This window comes from Anser cygnoides, chromosome 4 (genome assembly GCF_040182565.1).
Source record: "Anser cygnoides isolate HZ-2024a breed goose chromosome 4, Taihu_goose_T2T_genome, whole genome shotgun sequence".
Lineage (NCBI taxonomy): Eukaryota > Metazoa > Chordata > Aves > Anseriformes > Anatidae > Anser > Anser cygnoides.
The window spans coordinates 49,634,399-49,649,778 of NC_089876.1; positions in this window are offsets into that span (position 1 = coordinate 49,634,399).

Genomic DNA, 15,380 nt, shown 5'->3' on the forward strand with positions numbered 1-15,380 from the left:
ATTTGCTTCTTACTTATGTCCCTCAATTTTTATCATGGCTTTTCTACTTTCTTTTTGATTCCTGTTCTTTTAATTCTGTGCTTTTCTCTTGCCATGTCCTTTCTTTTTTTGTATTTCTTTGCTTTTCATTTGTCAGCAACAGATTTGGGAATTTAGCATGGAACAGATAAGGTTATTAAAATGCCATTTAGTGAGACAATAAAGGGAGATCAACAAGAGATAACAGAGAAAAAACATAGTTAACTTGTTTGTTCAACAGACAGTTCATTTCTGCTAAATTCAGGAACAATCTCTACCAACTCTGCGTATGTTTTCTGTATACAACCACTGGCTGTGTGATGAAATCAGTAGATTTTAATCTCTATCTTACAAATTCTTCTAATATATCTATATATATCTAATATATCAGAAATCCTTTATTTCTGATTCTTACTTAGAATCTTTAGATCATTACAACTGATGTCTGACTTTCCATTTATAGATGATCATTACCATTATCACATTCTCTAACACTGTCACAAATGCTTACCTCACTAGTAAGTCTGGATGCCCCCCAGCAATTACACTGAATAAAATCCAATTGCAGAAGGAATGCTGGTGAACATGATATAGAGTTACAGCAAATTGAAATGGCATTTCAAAATTTTAGTAGATTCTTTCTACTCAGGCCAGTCCAATTACTCAGCTTGTTCTCATTACCTCCTTTGATATGAGTATTTGATGGTTTGCTGCTGCACGCATTATCACACTGAGCTGGCAGCAGTTTGCAGTTGCTTTATGAGGAATTATTTCCATAAAGAGGGAAAAACCAACCCTGGGCAAAGTAAAGGTGGGCACCACAGGAGCGTAGCCTCAAATCTCACTTTTGCAGTTAAGTGTATGGGCATGGAAAAGCAAATTCCACAAAACCATCAAACTGTTAGGTTTCTGTGTCAAGTAGGACAGTAGGCTGTCATTGCTATTACTGGTCCACTCTGAGTCACCAATAATATCGTTGAGATCAACCTAGACAACTATTTCCACCTGTTTATTGAGCAGGCTCTTTTATTTTTTTATTATTTATTTATTTGTTTGTTTATTTTTTTTATAACAAGACATTAGAGAAGGTGCAGCTTGCACCTATGTGGTGCAGAGCTAGTGGAGCAAGCAGGAACAGTTTTTAACTACACTAGAAACCTGCAGCATCAGCTGTTCGTGCTGCAGAAGCCTTTGGAACAAGAGGGCAATGTGCCTCCAGCTTCAGCCATCCCTGACCTGCACAACAGAATGATTCTCTGGGGACACGTGGCTTTCGTGTCTCTGGCAGTAAGGTAATGTTTCTTCTCATTGCTTTCTACTCACCTCCTTCCCATTAGCACAGCATCCTAAAACCCTCCAAAGGATACTCGTGGCTTTATTCAGTCATTCTCATTTGTCTTGATGCTCCAGAATGTGCAGGATGTGGTAGGAAAGGCTGCAGAGCTGCCAGCCCAGAGGATTCTGTGTGCATTTAGGATGAAAGGGAAGACAACACGCTCCCCCAAACACAAGAAAATAAAGGTCTCCTTACTTCTGGACAAATCACTATTCAGAAATTCTGTGGTATGCAAAAAAAAAAAAAAAATCACAAAATTAGCTTCTTAAAGTACAACAGTGTGGTGAAGAAAAGGGAAAATAAAGATGGAAGGAATCATGAAATTGTTGCTTTTTTTTTTTTTAGAATTTAATTTATTAACATCCAAAGTTTTATCAAAAAATGAACACTTGACAGTTCTATTACTATAGGAATATGGAAACATATTGACTTCTCAGGCAAGCTGTCCGTAAGGAAACCAGATAGTTGACAGTGGGAAATTTAGCTGTATTGAGAATGATGATAATCCATGAAAAGACAAAAAGAGGACATAGGAGAAACATCCTTTCTATTCTTGACTTCTGTCGCTGGCCAACTGTGACTGTGCCCTTCCTCTCTCTGATCTTCTGTCTTTGTTAATGTGAACCTGTGCATCAGTTTTGTTTTTGGAGGTGCTGGGAAGCTTCTGTTCTCTCAAAGCTCTTTGCCCTGCAATCCAAAGTTAATCAGATTGCATCACCTCTGGTCATTGCCTATCTTTGGACAGATATCTTCACCCTGAGAGTCAAAACAGAGGAAAACTAATAAAAGAGGTTACTGGCCCTCTGTGCAATATTGTGGAGGTGCACATTTACATGTAATTTAAATATTTTAAAAGTCTTTCAGAGCTATTTGACTAGCATAAGCATACAGAAGCTGGTATTTTGCTTGCACCACTGCAGATTTGCTTTTCTTTGTCAACAAAGTTTGAGAAGCTGAAAAAAATCAGCTCAACCCTGCAAGCAAGTGGAGAGAATTTACTCTTTATGCTCAAAGGCAAGAAGTTTTGTGAAGCCATGCTGGCAAGACTCCAGTGCCTACCCTGCTAAGCAAAGGCTGAAGCCTTTCACTTGAGAGCATGTCTGGCTTTAGCAATCAGCACATGTTTAAATGCACAAAACCACAGTTCCCTCAAACTAAATATCGTCCATCTCTAAAAAGTGTAATATCCTCCAAGGAGTTTAATATAAGTGGGAAGTAATTATGTGAATACATCAGTTAATGGATTAAATACAAAGCCACCCTTGAAAACTGAGTTCGAAGTGCAGGAAAAAAATGATTTTTGAATGGAAATTGAACGTGAAAATGAAAAAACATTTCTTTAAACATGAACAAATACACTCTTTCCAGTCCAGCAGTTGTACTGTGCTAGAATGTTTTTTCTATGATCACTTCTGATAATTAAACAGAGAATTTTAGGTAGATCTTTCTCCCTGATAGCTCAGGACTATGTCTGCATGACAAAGTGCTGTGCCATCTCAAGACACATAAATTAATGCTGATGAGTTTGCAGAGTTATGAGAACTAACATATGATAAATTAGCCTGGATACCACTTCAAACTAACATAGATATAACGCTTCAGATACTCAAGATACCGGGGATGCATGACAGCACTCTGATATATAGATGTATGCTTAGTTTCTTCAGATTTGTCTCCTAGCCTTGGGGAAACAGCTAAACATTGTTAAAAATATTTTTTCCCCAATGTTGTTTCATTTACCATGAAGGAAACTTAAGAAAGGAAGCTCAAAACAAGTTTAAGTGGATATACCTGGAAGTCTACCACTGTAGGAAAAAAGTTCCTAAGTGACAGATTTGAAATATCTTAGTAAGGTCTAAAAGATGTAAAAGTAATCTAGTTACTAGCTTCAAGCAATGGAGGTACCTCTTTTAGCAAAGGCACAGTTGCATATCCTAACCAATTAGTCAACAGCTGGGCTAAGAACACACAGCTGGGATATCTCTAAGCTTTGTTCTTTTTCTGTTTCCCACTTGTTTTCTTGCAATTTTTTTAACAGTTGCAATGGGAGTGGAGAAAAGCAAGTGCTCCTGAGAATTGCACCTTGAGAGACCATTAATCAAAATGAATGATGGACATTTCTTTGTCTTCAGTGTTTCAATTTTTAGGGCATATGAATACAAATGAAATTGAAAATTTCATTGAAATTGATCAATATTGTTTTCAGAAACAAAGGAAGCACAGCTACAACATGTATAGGTCTCTCTCTACCTGTTAACTAACTCAGTGAGCTAACATGCACATCAGCTCTCTAAAACTGACCTTACTCTCTTGAAATAAAAAAAAATCATAGTTATAAATAAATGTGCATTTTTACAAAGACCACAGCATTAGTGTTAAAAAAGATGAAGGTTAGTCACTGAATCAAATATGCAATTTATTTATAACCCTAATAAATGAAACATTAGAACAAATATTGCAGGTACTTAAGTTTCTTTGTTGCTTCATGCCTTTAAAATCTTTATGTAACTTCAGACTTTGAAAGGTTTTGGGAAACAGTGTAGCAGTGACAGTAAGAAAAAAAATAGAAAAAACACGTTGATTAAAAAATTTTTCAACTCAAAATATTCATTTAGGTCAATAAAACAAAAACTGGATTTTTTTTTTTCTGCTAAGTTTTTCATATATAAAGGATTTTTCCTCAAAGCTTTTTTGGTATTTTTCAGTCAGGTGAAGTCGCAGATTCCACATACTCTTGCACACTAACTACATCTGCTTACCATGACAATAGCTTTATTAAAACTACAAATATCACTGGAATGCAACTGGTATGAGTAAAGATCCCAATCTAATGTGCTCATATGCTACCATCTTTTATTGAAACTGGATTTCTTGGAAGCTTACCTCACAGGAAGATAGCTAACAGTGAGCTTTTTTCTTCTAAACCATTAGCAATGGGTTCCAGCAAAGAAGAATTCAGATATTCAGTTAAAGACAAAATAAAAAAGACCTGACTGTAAAAGGCTGTGGGGACAGATTCATATGGTTTGGTCAGACTGAGGAAGTCACAGAGCTTTTGACAGTCAGCGTTCTGTTCCCTGCAGCAAGGGGGCATTTGGAGATCCTGGCCAGTGAAAGTACTACAGCTTATTCTGTTTTCTCTTAAAATAACGTATTATAACCAGTGTCCCCTTTACACAGTTAAACTTGTTTCAATGATCATTTCTATCTTGTTTCCATAGCTCAGTTCCATTTTACGTTGTGAACGGATTTGGGAACAGATTTTGTGCTCTACACTCTTACGTTCCAGCACCTTATCCTGCATCATGTCTGAGCTCTGGTTTTCCATGCTACACTGCTCAGTCTTTTTGTGTGTGTGTATGAAACACCACCAACAGCCCACATTTTCCAACAGCATAGTTTAGTTGTTCCATTGTTCTTCAGACTCCTCTCAATTAATTCATCAAATCATAGCAATTTCGCTTCTCTCAGTTTTAACAGTGGAATCAGTAGCAGCTCTTTTCTACCATACCACTCTCTCTGGATGCAATTTCCCTCTTGCTTCTCTGCCATCTTCCCACAATACAGCAGATAAAATAATTCCACATCTCACATAAGTTTGTAATTCCCATCCACATTATAGGTTCCACAGCCGTGAACAGCTAAATCTCTACTTCTGGCTCTTACCAGTTTCATCAAATAAGTCTCACCTCATCTACCCTTTAATCTTACTCCTCTTTCTGTTCTTTAACTGTCTCCCATACTGCCCCTCTTCTTAGATCTCCTCCAGCTAGAAAGTATTTATTTAAAAGCTTTTTTTTTTTTCCCCAAAAAAAATGTAATGGACTGCATTTCATCTTTTCACTAATCTCCATCAATGTGTCAGTCAAGCATTTTTACATTTGTTTTAATGACAGGTTTAATTCATCCTCATCTCCTTGGAAACAAATCTTTACCTCTGATACAAGTATCCAGAAGAAAACATGAAACTGAAGTGATCTGACATCACTTTTTCTCTTAGATTGGTGTCTCACATTTTACTATTCATTATGCCATTGAATCAGCCTTGACACTAAATCAAGCACTATTTCATGCTAATATGCCAAGGAAAGCATTATCAAAATACAATTTTGTTCAGGCATTTGTGAAGAGATGACAGCAGACCATGTTGCTGCAAAATTCTCTTACTGCAGAAATTAAGATTCCCAGCACTATTCCTGAGAATGATAAGGAACCTAAATAGCCGGGATAGAAAACACTTAGTATATCCTCCCTCCTCTCACTATGTAGATAAATGTTAAATTTAAACTCTGATAACCTAAGCCCACAGTTTAACCACCATGGTGTAAATGTTGTGAGGGGGCTTTCTTCCTCCGCAGTATTGCTGGCACATCACCCAAGTCATGAATAGTGAACTACACAGAAGGCATCTAAGTGGTGCCAGGGATTTTCAGAGACATTTATGTAGGACTCTTTACGGCTAATTTTCCAGTGCCACTGCTAAGGGAATTCCTGACTGTAATTTGAATTGATAATCTCAGTAAAAACAGGTTTTATGCCTATTCAACTACACCAAAACACTCAGAGGTATAAATAGAAAGTGATTCTGATCTCATTTGCACTAGTTTTCTCAAAATCCTGCTCAAAATTACTGCAGATGGGGACAGAAGAAATTTTATATCTTTCAGAGATTTCCTTTTGAGTAGAGCCATTACCTAAGAGAGAAAATTGAAGTTAAAAGGTATCACATAATAAATTGACCATGACTAATAATTTAATAATTTTTATATATATATATATATATAACTAAGCTCTGAATAATACTGTCATTTTGATTAGCATTGGTAGCAGAAATGAAGGAAGGATGTGGGTGTACAAATAAAAACCCAACATTTTTAAGTCACAGCCCCAGTGGAAATACTGATTACTACTGCACTGCTGAGATATTCCTATTCTTCATGTATAAATTATATGCCAACTGCTCCAGGAGAGTCCAATTATTTGGGCGGGGTGCTGAGCTCGTAAGGGTTGGTTTTTTTGTTGTTGTGTTGTTTTGTTGTTGTTCTTGTTTTTCTGGAAATGCAGCCAGTCTAAGGAAAATAGAGTAAAATCAGATTCTGTACTCTCCAGATAAAACAGATCTGTCCTGTACATGCAATGTACCGACAACAAATCAATTTGCTTTTGGACTCAGGACCAACAATTCCCGATGGCTGGCAAAAGATCATATCAATGTTTTGAAGCAATGAAGAGACAGCATGATTGAGTTTTTTTTATCAAGTCTTAATTTTATAATAACTTCTCCACCTTTTGAAAAATAACAACGAGATAGGCTTTAGATGTAATCTATCCAAATCAAAATAGCTTAGATTAATTTGTCAGCAAATAAAGAGGTATTGTGATCCTTTCAAAAGACCGAAGGAGAAAGAAACAGGTTGTAGTGTTTGTTCTGTCACTCAACATGCATAGGCTTCTGGTAGTTTAAAAGGCCTTCTTTGTATAAGCCATGTTATAGCAGAGAAAAATTGTGAATCTGCTTCTGCTTTGGATAAGAAGGTAGTAGTACACAAGGGAAATTTGTCAAGAACCGGGTCATAGAGGTTTTCTTCATTAAATATGCTAAGGCAGACATTTCTTGTACGATGAATGCACATTGGTTCTCTGTAGGAACACTGTTACTCTGTAACAAGAGCTCCCATTTTGGAGGTTAGCTTAAGTAAATTGCCAAAGGAGCAAATTGAATCACACGGAGCAGATCATAGCATGCAGTGAAAGCATCTACATGAGGAGCTGGTGAATAGCTCCAGGCTATTCCTAGGTAAATAAGTTTGTAGGCTATGCCTACATGAACAACACCTTAAGAAACCTAAACACTGATTTCAAAAGGTTTTTCTGGGGAAACTGATAAACTGAAAGGTTAGAAGATCAGAGATGCTAAGGAACTCTTATGGTATTTTCAGAGCAAATGAAAAACCTAAAATCAGGTTCCATGAACTTAGGGCTTATTCACATTACTCTGATATCAGTTTAAGTATTGCTGGCATTTACATTGAAAGACAGTGGACTTTTTAGTCTATTGTTCTGTAAATAAACTTTGATCTTTGTGACTACAGAATCACATTTCTGGCTGAAGGGATCTCTTCTCCTGTCATACCTATTTCATTAGTACTCTGTTGAGAGTTGGGTTGCTGAGAGGCTCCCAACAATAGCATTGCAAAAATGTCATAACCTAAAATGCAATTTTACCAAAACCCTCTGAAATATTTTCTGTGTACTAAAGAAGCATGAGACTTTCCACCCTAAAATCTAATTAAAGTGACTTTAAACAACTGAAATCAGGGCATGATGCAAATGCCATCTCAGCTCTAATTGCTGCATTGACGCGAGTTTTCAAAGATAACGTGATTTTCTTCACAACAAGCAGATAATATATGTGCCATGACATCCTGGAATGCATCTTGTTTCCTTAATTTTGAACAGTTAAACTGACTTGTCTGCTCTATCATACAGCCTTGGAGGAGTGTATACAATTTGCTAGGATCAGAACAATTTGATTGTAATCGTATTCACTATAAATATGGTTATATGTAACAGAAGCATGTTTTAAAGCAGGTACTCGATTTCTTCATTGTATATGAACAAACATATTTCATAAGATAAAAGAAAGATATGGCTAGATACAATAAGTTTTTGCAAGAAGTAAGAGAAAATATAGCCATCATTGCAAGTCAAAGAAATTGAGTACCTAAGCAACCATGATCTATGAAAGGGGAAACAAGGAATAAGTATATTTAAATCGAACACTTCAAGTCATGGCTTCGTATAATCCTCTAACCAGCTGTGTTCATTTTGTCACCTCCTCCAGAATGGATGTTACAAAGCTACTGAAATTGCTTTTGTTGTTTTGTTTCTTGAGAGTGTGCAGTGGCAGTATGCTGTTCTGGCTAGCAATGTAGCCATTGTAGTATTCTAAATCACCTTCAACACAAGAAATTAATAACAAGAACCCATAGCTACCAATACTATTCACTGTCTCAGTCTGTTCCTAATGAAAAAGCCACTCCTGAAAGCATTGGTGAGTACATGCAACTTGATTCAAGTGAACAGCCTCAGGTATTTGTCTGCATGTTTGAGCTTTTACTCAATACTGAGCTTTCTAAAGGATGTTTCAAGGAACACAAGAATAATTCTAGCCCTCTAAGAGGAATCATTGTAGAAAGGCAAACAGCATTACCTTCCAGTTAATTTCCAGTCACAATATCATTTTCCAAACACTTTTTTCCCTAATTTGTCCTTTTAGGAATGAAACCAAGATCACCGGCATCATGAGCTGATATTTAGTATCAATTTTAAATGTCCCATCTATAATGGTCCAAAACAAAATTTTGGCACACTTTTAAGAACACGTTTGAAAATAGTACAAGAACTCAAGTCACAGGCATTGGCTCTGAGAACAGTTCTGGTTATATTCACGTTTGAGAACTTCATACTGTATGAAGTTCACTATTTTACCTGTTTTGGTAGTTCAACTGAATATTACACTGTTTATTAAGATTTATCAATTGTATACTGTTGTTCTACTTCAAATGTTTTTGGAGAGTATAAGCATGCACTTTTTCTCAGGCTGCCTATATAGTATTAATTGTAGCCAATTCACTTAACAGTGATATGGGTATCCAAGTGTATTTCCTTCTTCAAGAATTCTGCCGTAGTCTATCATTAACTAATATGCTATTAGAGTATTATCTTTTCATACCTGTCATAGCCTGGACTGCACATCATTTCACCTGCCCTGGATGGGAATAGTACAGTAATCAGCAATGAATATCATGTCTGATGGGAAGAAAACATGTTCTTGATGTCTGGTTTGTTGGTTTTGTTTGGTTTGCTTTGCTCTGCTTTTGTTTTTCAAATTTCATACTGTTTTGGAGGTCCTCTTACAAAAACATGATCTTCAAATAATTCACAGCTTTCCATCACTTATTCCACAGCAAGACATGTCTGCTAGTGCAAATTCCTGAGTGCAAATTCCTGAGCATTTTGCTGGTTGCAGTCTCTCTTCCTGTTTGAACCTTAGGCAACTAACGTCCTTCGCAGCAGTATTCAGCTGCATCCATCTCAGTCAAGTGCACTTGTGCTAGCTGTAGCATCAGAAGCTCAATATTCAATCTATAGAAGGTCCTGCAACACGGAGCTCCTAGTTGATTCAGCAGAGAACAAGCACAACTAACTACAGTTGCAGAGGGACCACAAATGGGCAAAGTGGCTTCCTGCAGCCTTGGCATATATTAATTTATATAGATCCTGTGCTGTTCCTTTTCATTTTTTGAAATAATCAAACTAATATTGCTCCCATACTGCAAGCAATTTTTATTTTCTATTCTCTTCTGTTGTGCCATTACCTAGAAAATTACTTTTAAAAAATTCCCTTTTCCTCTTCTATTAACTGGATGTATGAACTGCCTAAAAACAGAAGTTTCTATCCTCATTCACTTAAATTAAAGGCATATTTTTAAATCTAATGTATTTTTAGCCATAACTGTCTTTTGACTGCATTACGGTTAAATGAAGATTTAGATTACACCCCCAAATTTTTCTCTATATTTAGTCCTAATGCATGTATTACTGTGATGCCCAAGGAATGGTTAATTTAATAATGAACCTTTGCCTTGTAGGCTACACTGCCACACTTTTACTGGAGTGTATGAGGGCATGATTAACATAAATTAAAATAAAATTTTGTTGCCCTAGTTTTTTTTGTTTGTTTGTTTGTTCATTTGTTTTTTCCCCAGTGTTGAATAGCTATAATTAACTGAAATTCTTCCTTTTTTCTCTGCTCAAAAGTCATCGGAGAATTATATCATTTTGTCACCAAAAAAAAAAAATAAAAAAATAATCAAGAAGAGCAGGGAGCAGGGTTTTGGTTTTTTCTTCCATGCAGAGGGGAGTCTCCTAAAGAATTCAGGTTCCTCTGCAATGAAACCTCCAACCCACTACACGTTTTAAATTCAGACTGGCCAGAACAGTCAAGAATGCACAGTGGGAGGACAATTCCTGGCAGCATAACAGCATCTTAAAGAGAGTGTGGATATCTTGGGATACAAGAAGAGAGAAGGAAAAAAAAAATTTGCACACAATCTGAGCCTGGCTGTGTCTGACCTCTGTTCCCTGTCCTAAGCCGACTAGCATTGCTTTTGAGATAAAAGGATGAGAATATTGGCAGGTCACATGCTCGAAGCCTGGTGTTGTCCTGCAGACAGCATCTGGGGGAGGGAACCTGCCTGACATTTTTATCTCCTTCTCTGAATCCCCCGCCAGCCCTTCTGGGAGTCAGCCTGTGGCCTGGCGCTGCCAGAAGCAGGAACAAGCTGCTCTGCTCCTCACAGTGGAAAATGTGAACTGCTCAGCTCATTAGAGGAGAAACAGCAAAATCTTGCTGTTTTCACCCATTTTGATGAATTATTTTGTATGTAAACACATGGATTTTAAAAACAAGCCTTCTAACTTGTACCTAAGCTCTGCACTGTGAATTTCATGCAATGCTTGTTACATGTGATGGGCTTCCTGACATTCACTTCATGCAGTTGAGAAGAAAAGTCCTGCTGGCCCTTTGAAAGAAGCTGCACGGACTGACAGATTTGGCAAGGATAAAGGGCCAAGAAGCTCTGCAAATGTCATAGGGACAGAGACATATATTCTTTCAAAATCCATTTCTAGATAAATATGATCTAGCAGATGCACGAGGCAGACTGTAACGTACAGCTCTGCTCGGGGAAGTGAATGTGTGTGCCATTGCACTAAAACCGGTCCTGCTGTGCGCTGTGAATCATGTCAGCTCGTGGCGGTGAAAAGTTTTATACTGTACAGCCTTGGCAAAACCAACACAATTAAGTCTGAATGAGCTGCGGTACCATTCCCTCTCCTATATCAATAGAGGTATTTAATCTATTTAATCATGTCAGTGCCAAATACACTGAGGTAATTGAATCATGAACCTAACAAAAGGGCATCATTTCACTTGCAGCATTTTTATGACAAGTGATAATGTGCAACATGGAAAGGCGCCAAGAGCTTCTAATAGCCAGGACTGAGTTTGCTGAGCTGCATTTACAGGGAGAAAATCTGCAGTTGTAAACATTATTATTTTATGTGACAAAAGAAATGCATGCTTATTTGGCCACACTTGGAGGATTTCATTGTGTTGACCACGTGAGGAGGAAGTCCTTGCAGAAGGGATAAGAGCCTCCTGATGCGGAGAACTCAGAAGTTGAATACAGCAGCTTTCAGTGTATCCCAACCAGGTCTGAACTCAGTCTCCCTGAGATCCTGAAGACAAGCCTCTGTTCCCCACCGGCGTGGTTGCTGGAATTTATCTGTGCCAGAGAGCACTGCCCTGCTGCACAGCAGCTCAGGACGCTGTCTCCTCTGCTCCTGACTGAAGGTGACATGTTGAGGAACGGGGAGGGGAGACGCCCCAGAGCCGTAACCCTCGCTAGAGTCCAGAAACCTTGTGTGCTGGCAGACTGCTGACTTCCTCAGCAATGCAGGCAGTGTGCCAGCCAGAAATTGCTCTGCCTTTGAGCCAAGTTCTGCTTCTGTGTAAGTGCTCGCGGGAGCTGAAGCCATGATGCTGGAGAAGAAATGCAGAACTTGCTTTTAAACCTGAAATCCCACAGCTGAGCAGCTGATACCATTATGTAGTGGGAACAGAACCCCCAGGACTGCTATGCCTAAGTTTTTGCCAGAGCATATAATGGCATATACAAAAAACTCACATTGTGATTTTGCTTATTCTAGCCAGAATTTGTTGCCAGTGCAATGAAGTAGATCATTCTGTAACTGGTGTGAAGCTTGTCAAAGCTCAAAACGAGATGCAGAATTAATCATCTGGCCATTTCAAGGTCCAGCAGAGGCATATCTGTACTCCTGAGAGCCTTTTAAAGTGTCAGATTTGACACCAGGAAAATGAAATACATGAAGTGTTGGTAATTCTCTCCAACTTATCCCAAGTCCTTCACTGCCATTTTAAGGTTTAAAAAAATGGCTGGAATCAGTACTTCATATTTGTAACATATCGGGTATATTTGATGTGCTAGGGTGCAAGGTATAAGTCTACTAAAAATATGTGATATGTTCAGCAGTAGTCAAATGGTTAATTAGTGTATGCAACTACCAAATTGTTTCTCTGGTGTGTCAGTGTGTTCTCTTGAATTTGCTATTAAGATCTTTTTCAGGGTCCAATGGCAATGACATTGTACATTAATGCACAAAGACTCAGCATTTTTTTTAACATCTGGTAGGAAAAATTAATCCTTAAACCTTGGTTGCAGCTGCCCTTTTCTATCACTGGAAATAAAGAATTAGCTACTTCCTAGAATATTTACCATGTCTACCTTAAGCAACTATGGAATTCATATCACTAAAGAGGAATGTTTCAGCTCAGCTAATATCATGACATGATCTCTTACTAAACATACAGCACTGGCAGGCTTTTTCTATGTCACGTGTTATACTTCACTTTACAATACATACTTATTATGATCACTACATTTTTATTGCATGCCTTTGCTGTTATGCTAATGCTGTTGGGTGGATGCCAGAATCCCATCTTGATTACTTGTATATTCTTTGTCAAGGGCATCTGATGCTTTAGCCAGGAATTATTTTTAAGAATGTATGATCAATTTATATAAATGCTTATGCTATATATGGTGTAAGGTAAAGAGCAGTACAAAGAAAGATAAACAAGAAGAAATTATGCTAATAGTGGAATAGCTACTATGCTACAATACCTGTCTGTTCCAGTTGACACTTTGACAATTAAGAAGGAATGATTTTCACCATAGGCAATAGTAAGTTTGTCCTTGATAGATGTAGTTTCCAGAGGCTAGGGATAAGGTTAACACAACTCTACATGTAACATCCAGAAGTACAAGAGTAACCTTCAAGAAAGCCCTAAGCCTTTTTTTTTCTCTCTTTTTTTTTTTTTTTAACTTGACTGAAAATGAGGTTGTACCCCAAAGGATATAGAATATGCTACAGGACACAGAATTAAAGAGAAAACGTGCTGATAAGCGTACACCCACATTTTTAATGTCAAATTCTTGGGCATGAAACTCAGCCATCTGGGAGGAGGAGAATGAAATATATGAATGCTTGCAAGAAATTGTTCTTAAGTTCTCCGAAGAAGCTTTAATGAGTTAGCCTATTTATTATGCTTCTGGACTTGCAATACCTTGGCTAGCAGAGCTTTTAACTCACTTTTTCTTTACTAAAATGTATATATGTATGTTTTTATATGCTGATTGAGGAAGGAGAGGGTAAATGGAAAACAAAAATGCAAATGTAAAAACATAGAAGATTGCAAGAAGATACTTTAATGACATTGCCACAGTTTTCTGTAGGCATGTATATTACAGCTTACTATTTGGATCAGAAATCTTTCAAACACCAGTATAACTGTCACCTTTTGAAAGCTGATTATGGTTATATTGCATGATTTTTGGAGGAAATAAAATGCTTTGTAGAACTCACAGAAAAGTTGTGATTATTTTTTAGATTAATTCTGTAGATCATTAATCATTTTGGAACCTATTACTATGAATTTTCATATAACATAACTATAAATATAAGCTACATACTAGACCCAAAGAGCTCTAGTAGATAAAGTGGTATTGCTGTCATTAAAAAGATAGAGGCTGGTGTATGTGAAGTCAGGAACTGATTTAAAAAATGTAGTATCCAGACATGTTGATGGTCTATGCAAGTAACTAAAAGAAAAGCTACAAATGAAAGTCACACACCCACACAGAAATTTTGGATTCCAGGTCTGCCAAGGAGATTAAATTCCACAAGACAGTAGCTGTCTGCTAAAAACACAGCTTCTAGTCTTGGAAAATCTTAAAGATCAAAGCAGTTCAGATGAAGTTAATCTACCTGTCTAGCACACTGGGCACAAGGCTTCTGTAAGCAACAGGTTATTTTGGTTCACTGTAAGTTTCCAAAAAGTTATTGTGGGTAAATCCAGCATCATGGTAAGACACTCAGAAATCTGAAGGTCCTTACGGATTTCATATCAAAGATGAATGGCCAGGCTTACAGCTGAGGTAAATATTGCTTTAATAAAATGAGCCATGTTGCTCCTTCACAGGAGGCTGTGTCCAACTTCCTCAGTTCAAAATCTCCCATTCAAAATACTACTTTTCTTGGCATAAACACAAAAATGCACAGAACAAGAAAGAAAAAATACTGAATATTTTTCAATACCCCTGAAATTACATTATCAACATTCATCCATAAATATTTATGTAGGACTCCAGCAGTCCAAAAAGAACAGTCCATTTCTAAGAGATTCAAGACAGGACCCTGGCTCAAAACTAGAAACTAGTTACAACATTTTTTTGAATGCTCATATTCCCTTATGCAGAGGCTGCCTTCTAAGAAATAAGTAGTCTCAGACTGACAACCAAAGTCACTTCTGCCTAGTTAGGGATATGCACTCACTGTTATTCTCAAGGGACTTATGGAACTGTTTTTTGATCCTGGAAACTCTGCTGCGCTCCATCCAAAGACCATCTACTCAGACAAACATACAAGTAGTCCTAGGAGTTGTTCATAGATCTCATTTTCTGACACGGGCCTTTAATTGCCAACAAGGTCATGCAGCTTTCCTTGGTTTCCTAACTATTCTTGTTTAATTTGTTACCTTCAGGATGGTGTCTCTTATTAACTAAACCATTAATCTAACTGTCCTTTTCTGATAATGTAGTACCTTTACACCCAAATGCCTTATCAGCTAAATTAATTTGTTGCATTAAAGCAACCACATAAATCTTACACTGTCATCTGTAAAGAGAGATTAGATGGGGAAATGCAGCCATGACGATCTATGTATAAACTAATTTTTGATAATTTAACACATCACTTCAAGAAAATTTAGAGGCTATGCCTGCATCAGTGCAGTGGGTCTTCAGAGCAAAGTAGCTGATGATGACAACCTGACATTCACACTGTAACTACAACATTTGACTGAATGCACATTAGTGGT